The sequence below is a fragment of the Anoplopoma fimbria genome, chromosome 12 (genome assembly GCF_027596085.1).
Source record: "Anoplopoma fimbria isolate UVic2021 breed Golden Eagle Sablefish chromosome 12, Afim_UVic_2022, whole genome shotgun sequence".
Classification (NCBI taxonomy): Eukaryota; Metazoa; Chordata; class Actinopteri; order Perciformes; family Anoplopomatidae; genus Anoplopoma; species Anoplopoma fimbria.
Window position 1 is genome coordinate 16,149,352 of NC_072460.1, and position 16,075 is coordinate 16,165,426.

Below are 16,075 nucleotides of genomic sequence, written 5' to 3' on the forward strand. Positions count from 1 at the left end.
AAGGTTGCCAAGCAACCAGCATACACTGAGAACTCCTGGTTAAACCACAGTTTCCCATTGTTTCCAGTCTTTATGATGAGCCAAGCTAAATGTCAACAGCTTCATATTCAGCAGACAAACATGAAAGTGGTATAAATCTTCTCAACTCTCAACAAAACCAATTATATATTAAATCCAATTATTCTGGATTTGATTTGAGTAGTCCACAATAGAGGAAGCTTTCAATTCAGTAAATGAAAAACTACCCTTTTTTTCATAGCTATTGGCATCATAACATTGTACTCACCAAAGTAAAAGACCCTTTTCATGGCAGACATTTTAACTTGCCAAAGCTGGGAAAACACAGGTGTAAATAACAACATTGACAATGGCTCCGTTCCATGAATTATCCTAGTAAGTGACTATGTATCCTTGTACACTTATATTCCACTTTTATTCTGAATATACATTTTATACAGTTAATGTTAACAGCATATTCCGTTTGGATATTTCTGAATAAGGCCTTTATATTGTTAGGATATGTGGGAAATATTATTCGTTATTTAGGAGCATTCTCTCCACATGTTTACAGCACATTTTGGTATATGTGTCTCACTCAGCACATGAAAAGTATTGCTGTTTCCAAGGTCAATAGTATTAGTATTAGAATAGTATTCAGCAGGAGTTTTCCTTTTAATGATGTTGTACACTTCTTTTATGGTCAAATTAAACTTACAATGCAACAGGTTGACATCCAGCAGGTCAATGAGTGTCTTTCCATCAACACAATCACGAAGTAACAGGCTTTGTCCTGCTTTCAGCATGCCTGCCCCCATTATTCTGAGTGTGTCTGTGTGTGTGCATGTGTGTGTGTGTGTGTTTGCATGCAAAGTTGGATATGGGTCAGACCAGGGTGTATGCATGGCTTTGTGTGTGTGTGTGTGTGTGTGTGTGTGTGTGATTTTGAGTGTTGAAAAGGCGCACTAATCTTTATGCATGTAACAAGTGAAAACAATGAACACACACACACACACACACACACCCCGTCCACCCTCCTGCTGCTCTCAGCATCTCCCCACTATGGCAGCAGCACAATTCCCAGAAACTGCCTTCCATCCAGAACACACACACACACACACACACACACACACACACACACACACACACACACACACACACACACACACACACACACACACTATAGATTCCTATCTGCTGTGTGTGTATGAGGGAGTGCAACACGTTTTACACGTGTGTCGGCGTGTTTAAATTGTGTATGAACTAAGTGCAGCGGGACAATGGTGGGACGCAGTGGTTGTGGCATGGCTGTGTGTATGGACAATGACGACCACACACACACACACAGAGGGATGTATGTTTGTTTTTTCTGTAAACCTGTGTCTTTTGTTTGTCTCTGTTTGTTTTCGCCTGCACACAGAATGCACCATCAGCTGATTTTTAACTGTTTGTTTGTGTGTGTTGATGAGCATGTGACCTTGTATAATATATGTATGTGTATGTGTGTGTATGGGAAAAATCATTTCTTTTGTTGTTTTGCAGCCCCTTAGTAATGCCTGGGGCCTGTGCTTAATGTGTTCCACAGACCCAGGGTATCTTTTGGTTATCTGTCTCAATTAACCCTAACACCGATCTTCCTAAGCTGTTCTACGACTCACCTTGGTAAGTCAACCTAGGGTTTCTCTAGTAATAACACAACACTGAATCCAATGCCAGATGTGGACTGCACACCCAGCCTGACATAAAAAAAACCTGATCACTCCGCTCTGCACTTCAATAAAATAGGACCGTTACATTACATCGTCAACACGCAAACAGAGTTTTAGGTGATCGAAATGGATATTTTTGAAAACGCCCTGTAAGGTGTAGATTTAAAAAAACTCTGGTTACTTTGTATCTGTGTGGACATGTAAAATGGACCGTTTGCGAAACCACGACGTCATCTTCTCAATTCACGCTTGCCCATTGTTGCTTTGTGTATTTAGCAAGGGCCAGAAACGGTAACAAAGATGGCGGGCTAGCAGAATGTTAATGTTTTGTTGGCACTGCTCGGTCTAATGAACAATTTACATTTGAACTTAACATTGCTCCACCACTTTACAGACGACCCGAGGCGTGGAAAATAAACTCACTGTGCATGCTCAGAATCTTCTTTTCTGGTATTTGAGGTATCACTGACGTTGCGTTTATGGCTGCTTACTGGCCCGGCGAGCGTTTGGAGTTGTTTTTCCATTTTAGTATGGACGGAGATATTTTGTTTTTAAAGTAGGGGAAAATATCAGTTTAAAAAAAAAAACTGTAGGGCCTCAGTCTAATCCGGTCGGTGAGGGTCTGCATACTCTGTCTGATCACATGATATGTCATAATCATCCTGGAGAATTGATTTATTTGAAAGTCAAGATTGATACTAATAAAATATAGCTAGTTTGGGGAATTTGATTCAGATATTAGAAAATCTGTTATAATTTCTTTAACTGTTTTTATAGGCGTCTTTTAAGAAAATCTCTTATTAAATTATTTTTTTCATTTAACATCAGTCCATCCTGATGTCTCACATATTCAAAACTCCAAATGATGTTAAGTAGCAAATTTAAGGCAGGCTTTAGCTACTTTACATGGACTTCCACACACAGCACGCCATGTCAGCACCAAACTCGAGTGTTTCTTGAGTGTTTTACACAGACAGACATCCAGTCAATATAGAATACCACATGACCACAAACACATATACTGTTCATAGCCCACGACACACTGTGTACACATTTCCTAACTGTGCACGGTTATACATTCACACACAGAGAATTGCATGCAAGTGCTTAACAACCCCATAGACACACACACACACACACACACACACACACACACACACACACACACACACACACACACACACACACACACACACGATCAGTCTCTCTGCAGTCAGTGATCCCCTCCCTCAGTCTTTAACATTTTCTGAATAGTTGCAGCGACCACAGAATACTTTCCCAACTTCTGTGGCCGACTAAACTGGAGGCTCTGAGTTTGCTCACTATCACTCCTTCCTCTCATCTCTTCCTTCTCTTCTAAATCTGTCACATATATATTTCGTTCCATCCGTCCCAAGTCCACTGCTCTTTCTTCCTTTCTTCTGTTTCTTTCCTTTACTGTGTTTGGACATTTTTTTCTCTTAAACATTTTCTTCTGCTTCTCATTTCTCAGTGTGTCTGTCTTTTTCTGTTGCTTGCAACCACTCTGTTTCCATTCAGTCAGTATAAAATTGTTGATGTAGAATTTTACTGATCTTTACAAACCCAGTACAGGTTTGAAGGGCTAAGTAAAAAATAAAATCCTTTCCTCATCCTAAAGTGCTTGATGTTGTGGTTACTGTGCTACATTCAATGTCTTGGCGTTGTGACGGCCCCTCTGCTTGGTTCGCCCTGCTGTTGCTCTGTTTGATGCCTCCAGGGCTGCAGACCTGTTGGAGGTTAATCAGTGGTACGGGACACACCTGGTGCCCGGTGATCCTCATGCATATAAACTAGAGCAGCAGTCAGTCTTTTGGAGGAGCTCTGCCCATACACATCTGAGTTGTGGAGCTGTTGCCTTTTCTTTGCTTTTAACACAATATCCATGCGGAGCATTTCCACTTATGCACTCCCTGATAAATTACCTTTTCTTTAGTTTATCTGTGTGTCTCCAAGAGCAATATAAAGTCTTGTGGGAGTCTTTTACACAGAGACATTCTGAAAATGAACTGACAGAAACTTGAGACACCAATGAGATTGCTAATCCGTGACAGTGAACTCTTTGCTGACTATTTTTACCTAAAATGTATTCCCATGAATTCATTTTAAACCACATGTTGCTATTGGATGTTCAGGTGGTGCAATTATGTGTTAGGGGTAAGCACTGACAGCTGAGGTACGCAAGTCTGCTTTCAAAAATATTTGCATTTACAAACACAGACGTTACCTGTCAACATCAGAAAGCAGCATCAGAAAAGACTGTTGCTGACAAAAAGAAAAACAAGGAATATAAATGCTGACTGTGTTGAATTAGATGTCTGCAGCAAGCAGAGTCTCTACAAATAGACTTTTTATAGAAATAAAGTGAAACCACATGCTGCCTGGAAAGGCGGAAATCAAAATATAAACTTACTGTACGCTTTGGAAATTGGTAGGCAGTATTTCAAAGTACACATAATTTGTATTAAATTAGGTAAAACATGCAAGGACACCACTATAATCCTTTTAGGTCCTTTAAGGCGACCTACCACACTGTGGAAACTATGGGACACACTTCACTGACTCACTTAATCCACCAAACATAACTGACCAATTAAATAAAAAACAATAAGTATCTGCCAAGAAAAATGTGATTGGCTGAATTCCTCCCGTCTCTCTGCTGTGTTCCAGCAGTGATGGGAGGCTCTGCTGAATTATTGTGTTTTCAAACCACACAGTAGTGTAGCAGTTGCTCTGCCTCTTACTCCCTCTCCTCCAAAATACCATCCCACCATCCCACTTCACATCTAAATCATATCAAAGTGCTAGCCACACTAAAAGCAATTGAGTTGCAACTAAGAACCCTGGATAGATTGGAGTTCAACAGACAAAGGCCACTGTACATTCGCCTGCAATACGCTCAAATATTTCACTCAAGAAACATTTTCAAATCTTAGCCACTGCAGCTTTGCATTTTGTCTGATCACACAGACTTATTTTAAATGCAAACAAAACGTATAAAATGCTCAGAATAATATTTACAAAAATATTTAAATGCTACATTGGCAATAAGCTTTCAGTGCAAGTGAAATATTCTACCATTACCCCTAAAAACATTTTTCTGTTAAGTATCTATTGCACGCTAACATAGCCTACCATGTAGATGCTGGCATGCTAACATGGCAACCTATCCTCGTACAAAAAATTGTACGATGTCTTATGAAATCAAACTAGCTGGTACCACTTCGGAAAAAAGATTGTGGTTTGGGTTATAATAAGAACGGGCGGAATGTCAGATCACTTTCATTCATTTGAATATGGCTTTGTAATGTTAAATAATGATTGGATAAAATAAAAGACGCCATATTCCTAGACATCATTGCTAATGTTCTATGACCATTATACCTGTCTTTGATGTTAACCCTTCATTGACATAACACCTGAAAGTGGTAATTTTATCCATTATGTAGATGTCCTTCTGGACTGGCAATCCCCTTTAAATTAGAAAAATCATACAATATTTTATGTCTAGCTACAGGAAAGCAGAGATTTATAATACTGATTCTTGCCCTATAGTTTGTGAAATGGCAGGATTTCACAGTTTTTGGTGAACCTACTTTCAATGTTTTCTCTGTACCTCAGCTTGTTCAGCTAAACATCATCTTTATGTAGCTGGATGTAGCTGGGGCTACTGACAGTATGTGGATGAAGACAGATACAGCACTCGAAAAAAACTTAATGGACTTAAAAATGAAATGTAGAAATGTGTTCAGTGAGATTATTTCAAATAACACCAAAAAAAACAGATACCGGTGTCAAAATCCTGACAGCATAACACTTATAATTATGATTTAGCAGGGCTTGTTGGCCTGCTCTGCCTGCTTTAATAACAGATATTTAAATCAACAGCCCTGATTTAAATAAGGATGTTTGTTTGCCTCAGAAATAACTAGAATGAACATAATCATTATACCTCACCTCTAAATCACTTTCTCTCCACTGAACCACATTCAAAACAGCTGCATTCTCTGGAAAGAGCCAAAACTGTTTATATTGGCTTTATTGAAGGAATGAGTTTGAGCTTATTTAACAAATGGCTGGGCCAACAGTTTTGGGTGGGACAGAGGGTCGGGGACATACAGACTTTTACTGTTAGTATACAGGAAACACACACACACACACACACACACACACACACACACACACACACACACACACACACACACACACACACACACACACACACACACACACACACACACACACACATCAATCAGGGGTGATTTGTTTACTACCAGTTTAAAATTTAAAAACTGAACAAGAAGAAAGAAAGAAAGATTTAATACTTTTATTTTGTGTTTTGTGAGATCCTAATGGAGTTTAACCACTGTCAAGAATTTGTTCAATTTTTTTCCATCTGTGAGCTACTCTTCCATTTCTGTTATACTTTGCATGGGGGGACAACAACTCAATCGAACTTTCTCTGGATATTGATCTATGAGTTCTTCTTAAATCATGTTAAGCTGGTAAGAATTTTAATATAGAATAGATCTGGGGCACAATTCAAGTTTTGTAGAAAACACATAGCTAGATTACATTTTCTTGTTTTCCCACTAAATCACTTTCTCTTTCAAAACAACCAAACACACTGGCCTAGAGAATGGATAGCATTTAAGTTTTAAATTAGTGGTTTGTGATGCTTTCACACACAGCTCAGGGCTGATCAGAGAAAACACTCATGCATCCATAAACTTCATTCTCATTATCCCACTGTATAGCTAAATTATGGTCTGTCTGCTCAGACACTAAAAGATATGAATATTTTTTGTCATAAAGTCATAAAATTGTGAGAAAAAAATGTACAAAACCGTGGTGATGCCATCCGCCGACTGAATGTCATTTTTTCCCAAAGTACTGTTCGTTTACAAGTTTTCTTTCGAAATACTCACATTGCATTGTCCTTTATCCTCATGTTAGGCTTGTTGTTCAAAGTATGGGTTGGCATCTGTGATGATGATGTTGATTCAACCTTGCAAAGTAAGAAACTAAAGTAAAAGTATTACAACTTTTATTTTCTTGTAAATTTGTAAAAACTTTAAAAGAATTACAGACTTTTTTTCTCATTTGTGACTTTATGACTTCATAAATTTAGTGAATAATCAAGTTGTTTTTGTAAATTCTGAGTTTTTTTTCTCAGAATTTTAACCCCCACTGTCTGCTCCATATCTTTTTATAATTTTTTTACATGGACCTAATACGCTGTCACATGGAATTAACTTTAGTGCAAACCTTCAGTTACCTGTTATTAGTGCTGTTGAACATAAATTGAAAAAAACACAAAGCTTTTCCACTGATTTATACAATAAATACACACATAGGTGAGATTACTGTTGTTTCAAAACAGCTGTAGCCCTGAGCTCCAGTTAACAAAATACACAGAGACTGAACACAGTGTTTAGCTGGATTTTAAATTAGTGCCTATATGGGATGGAGGTGGTGTTGTTTTAGTGCTGAGCAGACAAAAGGCATACCATGGAGCAGTGTACTGTTTTTTTTTTTTATCATCATAGATACTTGGCTGTGCTTTAATTAATGATCATGGTAAACCACTAACGACTAGAACAAACATTATAATTATGTCACTTCACAGTTAAATCATTTTCTGTTCTCCCAACTACACTCAAAACAACTGCAGCCCAGAGCACTGGCTTACTAAGTGGATAGTGGTAGAGTAGATGGTCCTTAAGTTTTAAATTAGCGGCTTTGCTCTAGGACTGAGGTTGTGTTGGTGTTTGAGCACTTTGCAGGACTCAAGCTCCAGTTTCTGTAAACCTGTTGTTGCTCCACAGATGTTGGGCTTAAAAAAATGAAAGATTTTCATGAGCAATACCTAAACTAGAAAAAGACAATTCTGGTTGAATTGTTCAACCAAGTCACCAGAAGAAAAAAAAAAAATGGCATAATATGTTTCTTAAAACCACAAGATACATTGAACGTCTATATTTCTGAACCGAAAATAGATTTCATACATACCTTACAGCTTTGTATAATGCTTGCAGAAACATATATAATTATATAATGTAAGCGTAAAGTCACAGCGTTAACGTACAATGCCAACATCATTTACAGGCGACTGGGCTGAATTGCTTCAATAATACTAAAGAGCTTTCAAAATTCACTGTGCAAAGTACTTGTTGGTACCTTTTTTATATTAACGTTTCTTAATTCAGCTGCAATAAAAGTATACTAAATAGAATAAAAAGGTTCTATATTGACTGGAGAACATCTAGTCTGGTGAGCTTTTGTCAATAATGTTCTGTTGGTTGAAGCATCTAAATGTTCAGAGTCACTACCCTTGAGTCTAAGGCCCTGGTGCTCTAATGGAAAACAGTGTATTGTCTAGCTTTAAGGTTGAGAACTAATAGGCTTGAAGTGGTTTAAATATCCCTAGGTCTTGTTTGTGAGCCTGAAATTACTTCTCCCGTCATCCTCCAAACCAGCGGTTCAGTGTGAAGTCATAATCTGAACCTATAGGATCTGTAAAGAAAGTGGGGATCCAAATGTGATGGGTTGTGTTCTTCTTTTCGTTATATCTTGGAGAAAGAGAAATGCTGATCAGTGTCTCTCCTCCCTTCCCAACACATTATCTCACAGACTACAATAATAAGTCAGCCTTGAATGCTAAACCCACTAATCTAAATCTAAACACTGTGTTGCCCTTCACTTGTCAGGCTGTGTTGTTCTCAGTGCGGTTAACTGGAGGCTGATTTAGCTTAGCAGCTGCCAACCTTTCTTCTAAGGACACATGGTCTTTAAAATAAGTATTCACTCTAGTAGAGTACAGATGTTGGAGATGAAGAAAAGTGTTTAGTAACGAGTAGAAAGTTTCAATTAAGCAGAACAGGTATATTTACTGTATAGTAGTTTTCTGTGGTGGCAGAAATCGGTTACTGGTTATATGGAGTGGCTGGGTTAGATCAGTGGCTATGCTGTCTATTTGTTTTGACATATCTTGTTCTAGACAAAAGGATGGACAAACAGACTGACCAAATCACTTAGTGTGCCGCCAAATTCAAAAACAATGTCTGAAAGCCTCAAAGCCCAGAAAAGTACTCTTCTATAAGATATAGTGACAACCGCATGCTAATGTATTCAATATGGAGATTCCTTTGGGAAAGTTTTGTTTTGTTTTCTCACGAACACACAATCTTTATTTTGTCGTCATGTCACAATGAGTTTATTGTCTTGAGTTTTTTTTTTTCGTTTGTTTTTTTTACTTGTTGCAACAAATGATTAATCCATGATAAATATGTTAATGTGCTGCCAAAAAGGAGCAAAAAAATGCTCCCAAGCTAATTTTTTTGTCAACTCAACATGATGTCAGAGTATACGCGGTCGAACTTAATTTTGTGATGACAAGAAAATAAAATCCCAGAAATAATTGAATGCATGTCTCCTGTTTTTTTTCTGAGGGACTGGCAGATGGGGCATTCGATTTTGAAGTTAGAACTATGAGACACACAGTCTGCTCAAAGCTTTGAACCCAGGTCAGATTTTGCGCTTATCTTTCCTAAACTCTACATTTATTTTTCTGATTGTCTTTCTTCTTTTGTATTGGTTTAGTTTGGTATCAAGATCAAATTCCATGCAGTTTTTTAGGCCCGATCCCCTTCCTTAACACCCTCAGGCCACTATCGGCCCCATCCCAATCCTTATCCTCCCCCCACCTCCCCTTTGAACCAGGGCCAGTGTTTGAGTGTGTCTGAGGCTGATAGCATTGACTTCAGGAATCACTCCATCTCACTCAGCAGTTCCCACAAGTTCACCACAAAAGGAAAAAAAAAAAAAAAAAACTTTACCCACACCACAAAAGAAAAAAATAGACTTCACTTGCACACCACATTAAAAAAAAAACCTTTATCTCCCACCAAACTCCTCTTACTGTGCCAAACAATCCATAGTCCCACTTGTTTCACCCCCTCCCTCCTTTAGTTTTGTTCCAGTGTACATTGTAGTCCTGCTTTCCCTCCTTCTCTTGTTCAGAAATACATGTCTGATGGGCAGAAGATATTCGGTTGGTGCCGGAAATGAACACAAGTCAGAAAAATGTGGGGAGTTTACATAAAGTCGTTGTTAGAATTGTAAAAAGGAGAAAAAAATTGAAATAAAGATAAGTTGCAATGTACAGACTAAACAGGGCCCACAGTCTGTTTGGGAAACAAAGGGAGAATACGTGAAATATTGCACGGACTCTCTGCTTCTGTTTGAATGTGTACGTGTGAAAGTAAAGCTGAGGATTCTTGACCAACTAGCTGAACGTTTCTTAACAGGACATCTTTATATTAAGCCGTTTATCAGGTGATCATTTACAATATGGTTACGCATTTATGATTATATTAAAGAATGTTTTATCACTGACTTTTTTAACAAAATGTCATACAGAATTCGTTTTTTCCACACAGATGATTAACATGACCAACATTATTTGTTGAGTCAAACAAACCTAAAGACCTCTGTTGGCGTCCTGTGTGAAAACAAATATAGACTATTTTACCTTACTTGTGTTACTTAACTTAAGTACTTAACTCACGCCACTTATATGTAACAAAACAAGCATACTTATCTCAACCCAAACCATGATCTTGCCCTCATCCTCATCAAGTTTTTTGTTGCCTTAACCCAAAACATTTTTTGTGTCAATTCACAACGTTCATTTTCACTTTCACAACGGGAGAGTTGCAATTTGGCTCATCTGAAGCATTAGAATGGCCAATAACGCCCATTAAATTGGCTGACGACATTCAAAATGGGTACCCCGACATGGTTTCCTCTTCCAACAGCCAACGTATGTTTCCTTAAACCATGACTGCTACCTATTTGGTAAAAGCTTATGTGCCTTAACCTCTCTGAACCTTAACAATTGGATATCAGATCAGTAAACTAGTTATATGAATAATTTTTTAATGGACGTATTTAACTGTTGACGGAATTTTTTGCTGTTGGTTAATTGATGATAGATTGCATGTCAAAAAATAATTAAGGCTATCACACAGCCAGAGGTGCTCTACAGATAAGTCGTTAACCATTGTCAAAAAAGTTGTTCAACATCTCAAGTTGTTGTAAATTCTTGTTTCCAGAATTTAATTGCTATATATTTTTGGAAAGCAAAAGATGAATTATCTCACCCCATTGTCTTTCAGGATGAAACTCAGCTTTTAATAATAATCATGAACTTTATAACATTCCAAATAATCAAGTTTATAAGTGCTTTGCTCAAATCCAAAGCAGCAGTTAATTAAGTGACACTCCCACTCTGCAAAACATGTACTGAGATTCAAACTGGCAGCCTTTATGTTTTCTCTTAATGCTTTAAAGCTGAAGCTGTTCCAAGGACACATACAACAATCTACAAAACACAAAATAGAGAACTGATGTGGTTCCATATGGAGTGATAAATAAACAACAAACATGCTGGGACATGCATCGATCAGAGAAACTCATTCTGTTATGAGAGTTGCCAGTTTGAATCCCGGGGCGCATACAAACTTGAAAACATAACAGTAAATAAAAAAATGATAAATGGTGTTACCACAACAGGCAATATGAATCAACACAAATTGAAAGTCACAGCAATGGTAGGAAGCGGGGAAAGGAGCATTGCCCTCCCCAAACACACACTTTACATCCAAGGCCCGATTTGGCAGTGTGGCTGTTGGGGTCCCATCGCAAGGGGCTCTCAAGTTCATCAATATTTTAGAATGCAAATCGTCAGTGTTACTATATCCTTGTATTGGTTGGAACCCCTGGTAGAAACCTTTCGATACCGGACGTTTCTGTGCGGAATACGTCTTCTGTTCGGTATGTCCTGTGACTCAAACTGTCAAAATAATCTATTAATGTCTAGTACTGACACATGCAGAAAACAAATTCTGGGGTGTGAGTTTTTAAACTTTTGTTTTAAAGTTTTGGCAGTGCACGAGTTGTTGTCAGCTGTATTAGCTAATCTTTTCCGAAACCTAAGCAATTGGTTTTGCTGCCTTAACCTAAAGCCGCTTTGTTTGAATTCACAACATTAAGTTTCACCTTCACAACGTGGGACGTGCGGTGTGAACCGTCTGAAGCATTCGAATGGTGATAACCGCTGATAATGCCTATTCGATTGACTGACGACATTTGAAATGGGTAATATACTGTTTGAACCGTTTTTGATCAAAGACAAATTTAAGCCAACTCCTGACTCGTTGCCTTTCTGAATCCTCGGGTGCTTCTCTTGAAAAAATAAAATAAATTTCTAGAAGGTGTAAATGTGAGTGTGAATGATTTTCTGTCTAAATGCATAACATGGTTCTTTGTCTTGTTTGCAGGTCATCAAGATTCCACTGGGAGACTTTACTGTGATAACTTGGGCCTCACAGTGGTTATTAAAGAAAGAAGAGGGTTAATTATTTCTTCACACAGTCAGATTTTCCCAGACAGCGCAAAGATCTGAATCTTTATCTTTTAACTTGTTATTAGGCAGAGATAGACAGTTTGACAGGGTTGACTTAAATTCAGCTCATGTGGCTGGTGCGGTTGGTAAAGCAGGAAAACTTTTCATGAAGTTATTCTAATGTATAAGTAAAGCGCTCAGCAGAGGCTTGTAATTTTAAGATGTTGGTGAGTTTAAACTCAAACACTTCCTGTCCGTAAATGTCTCAGTGTCTTTGGTGGATTGAGGACTACCAGCAGGCCCAATGACGTACAAGTACCGGAATGTGAATCCATAAAAAAGTATACCCAACTATACACTCTATGTTGAAAATGACAGCAGCATTTACTATATATAACCCCCCAATTTTACTGCTTCATGTTTTTCTTGTTGCCACCACATTTTTGGCGCCACATACACTTGTAATTAGGAGGAATGGTATGCAATGACTTTTGGCAGTGAAGTATACACCAATACTTAATGTTCTTTTCCCATAGAGAGCAATGTGAAAGGGTTGCAAGGAAGCTGAAGCATTCGTAGAACTATGTCATACTGGAAAATGTATTAAAACTTCCAACCGGTCACCTCCTTCATTTCTTTAAAGGTTTAACATTTTAAAAACGATTTTTGTCTTGTTTCACTCTCCTCCTTTTAATTGGCTAATTACACAATCAGAGATCAGTAGATATACATCCAAGATCTGAATGTATAAGGAGCAAGATTTTATGATTTACAAACTGCTATTGCTAGAAAGAGTAAGTAGCAGCTTTAGATTAGACAATGTCTCAAAGAAATTTGTTGCACAGCTTTGTCTCCTTCCAAATGTGAAAAATCTGAACAACACATGAAACCCTGTTGATTAAAAAAGGACCATGCACAAAATCTTAACCCAGAACCTCCTATCTATAAGGTCAAAACCCGAACCACTGAGTCACTGATCACAAAAGATCACTCATATAGTCCTGATCATGACATCACATGGCCCACAGGTCACTTTCCCATGATGCATCATGCCATTATCTCTCGACCTTTGCTGCTAGCTTCCTGTACCTCTGTGTGAGCACGTCTAATTTGGAGAAAAATGAATTGGGGGTTTCCAGATTTGACTAAAACTTTGATATGAAATGGAAGCACATTCTGCTGATTTGGGAGAGAGATAGGTGAAAGAAGATGCATCGAGAGGAATGAAGTATAAAGAATGGATTTAAGATCTGAAAACGAAAAACAAATTAGATAAAAACTACAGATTAGAGTACATCTGTCAAGGAGGCAGTTTTGTGAGAGTACTAGCGTGAGAGTCCGTAAAAGAAAGACAGAAAATGACAGGGACGAGAAGGAAATAGATGACAACAGGACATAAGGGATGAGAGACAAAAACAAGTGTTCGACTTGAGAACAGAGGCGTTGTGTTCAGAAGGGAAAGGTCGTATATTGTCCTGCGGTGCTGCATTGCATTAATTACAGGATGAGAAATGATAAGCTCTGCTGCAATGGCTATGAATAGACAGACAGAGAGACAGACAGATAGCTGACAGTGCACCCGGATGCTGACTGTCTCTGGGTTCATTACAGTTTGCAAAAAAAAGCCTAATTAAATGAGGTGGCAATTTCTCCCCCTTTGCTTTCACCTCCGACCACATCTATAATGTTAAAGTTAGGAGGGGCTGATTCAGCACTGCTCCGTTCTTTAGATCTTTAGGATAGCGTTAAGCTGAAGCTACTCTCCGTGTTCGTGAGGAAGCACGTTTTGTTTGACATAATTACAACTGCAGAGGGTGTATGCGTGGACAGAACCGGCCCTAAACGACTAAAGACCATAGAGGAGAAGGCTAGGTGCCTATTCATCCATAGGGGTGCCCCAAATTAGGTTAGAAAAAAAATGTCCAAACTTAACATTTTTCTTTTAATACTATTATTTTAATCCACACTGCAGGTCTTTATGAGTGCAAGCTTGCATGCAGGGTGCATAACCAACAGGTAAATCTTTTTTTGTGTAAAATCTTACACCAATCTTAATATTTCTTTTTTACAGCTTTTGAAATTCTCAGACTATAAAATAAGCAGTGATGATTTTGCATTGTTGCTGTGTTTCCAAGAGAAGAAAAAACAATTAAGTTGTTCACCAGGCTTTACAGCAGTTTGGAAAACATCTGTGTAGTTTTCACACTTGTGCTCGCATTTATGAAATTATTCAATCACAGTTTGGAGTGACTTTCATCGACTCAGCATGAAAAGCTTTGTATAAACCTCAAGTTCAAGGGCAGTAAGGAAAAAACACTTCTTCTCAATCCCGCCCATGTATTTTTAGATCATAAAACATCACACATAAACACATAAATGACCATGCAGACATCTAACACAAGCAAAACTGAGAAAAACAGACTTATTTTCTCATTGTGCAGCATCTTTTGAATTGTACAGTGGGTTCTAAATGAGTTTCATAAGATCATGAAACTCCTTTTGCGACCACTCAGCATGGCAAAGAAGTGGGAAAAAATAGCAACAACACAATAACCAAAATAGAAAGAAGTGTCAGCAGGGTGCACCTGCATTTTGGTTTAGTATTTTGGTTTATGACCAAGACTAATGACGTTCCCATCAACCTTAGCTGTACTTTTTGTTTGTGCTAATAAGCTAATGTTAGGATGCTAACAAACATGGGGGGTGAACATACGGGGGATAGCCCTAGCTCCAAGCTAAGCATCACTGGTGAAAACCAACTCGTACGTCATAGGTGTCTGGTTACTGAAAGTTAAGCCTGACTTACCAACCAATCACAATTAAGAACTGGCACAGATAGTTGTTGTTTGGATCATCTTAGCTTAAAAAATGAACACTGAAATTGTTTTTCACTCTGATATTAGGGCTCATGTAGGATTGTTGAGTCCAATTTCTATTGGTCAATTTTATACAAGTTTTGTGTGTGTCTGTTTCTGTTGTGTATCTTGTGCATTATGCAAGTGTGTGAGTGTGTGTGAGTGGATGATAGAGGTGGGGGATTCCCGTAGCGACCATTTAACGGTGTATGTGTGTGTGTGTGTGTCTCCAATCCATCATCACACACACTTCCCTGCTTCAGCACGTTCAAAAATAGAACGTTGTGTGAACATGACCTCTCCCACACATAAACACACACCTACACACACACACACACACACACACACACACACACACACACACACACACACACACACACACACACACACACACACACACACAAACACACACCCTAGTAAACACACCCATTACGATGCCATTGTGTCTTGGCTTCTTGTCCAGAATGTTGGTGTGTGTTTTGTTTGTGTGCCTGTATGTGTGTTTGTGTGTGTTATTATGTGTGTTTATTATCAGGAGTTATAAGAAAAAATGTCCCTCTTGCCGTGTACTCCCTCCTTCTTTCTCTCTCTGTCTCTCTTTTTCTTTCTCGCCACAAAGTCTGGAGCTGCTGCCAAATTTCCTTTGTGGCGAAGGTGTGGTGCCATGACACTGTCTCTCTCACACACACACACACACACACACACACACACACACACACACACACACACACACACACACACACACACACACACACACACACACACATTACTCCTTATTTTGTTATAGACACATTTACACTGTACGCGACATTAAGTGATAATGAACTCTATGGTATCCGGATAAAATAACATTAGAGGTGGAAATGAACTTGTGGCAAGCGATGTTGATGCTTTGTCTGATCATTTCCAGATCATTATTTCCAAGCACACCTCCGATTACATAAACATATATGAAAGCAAACATGGATTTAGAAAGGGAGGCTGCTACTTTTAGGGCAAGGGACGATTTATACAGAGAGTCATGGTCCCCAGAGGATAATACCTGGTGGATACATCAAGAGGTCTAAAAGTCCACTTATGCTGTACTG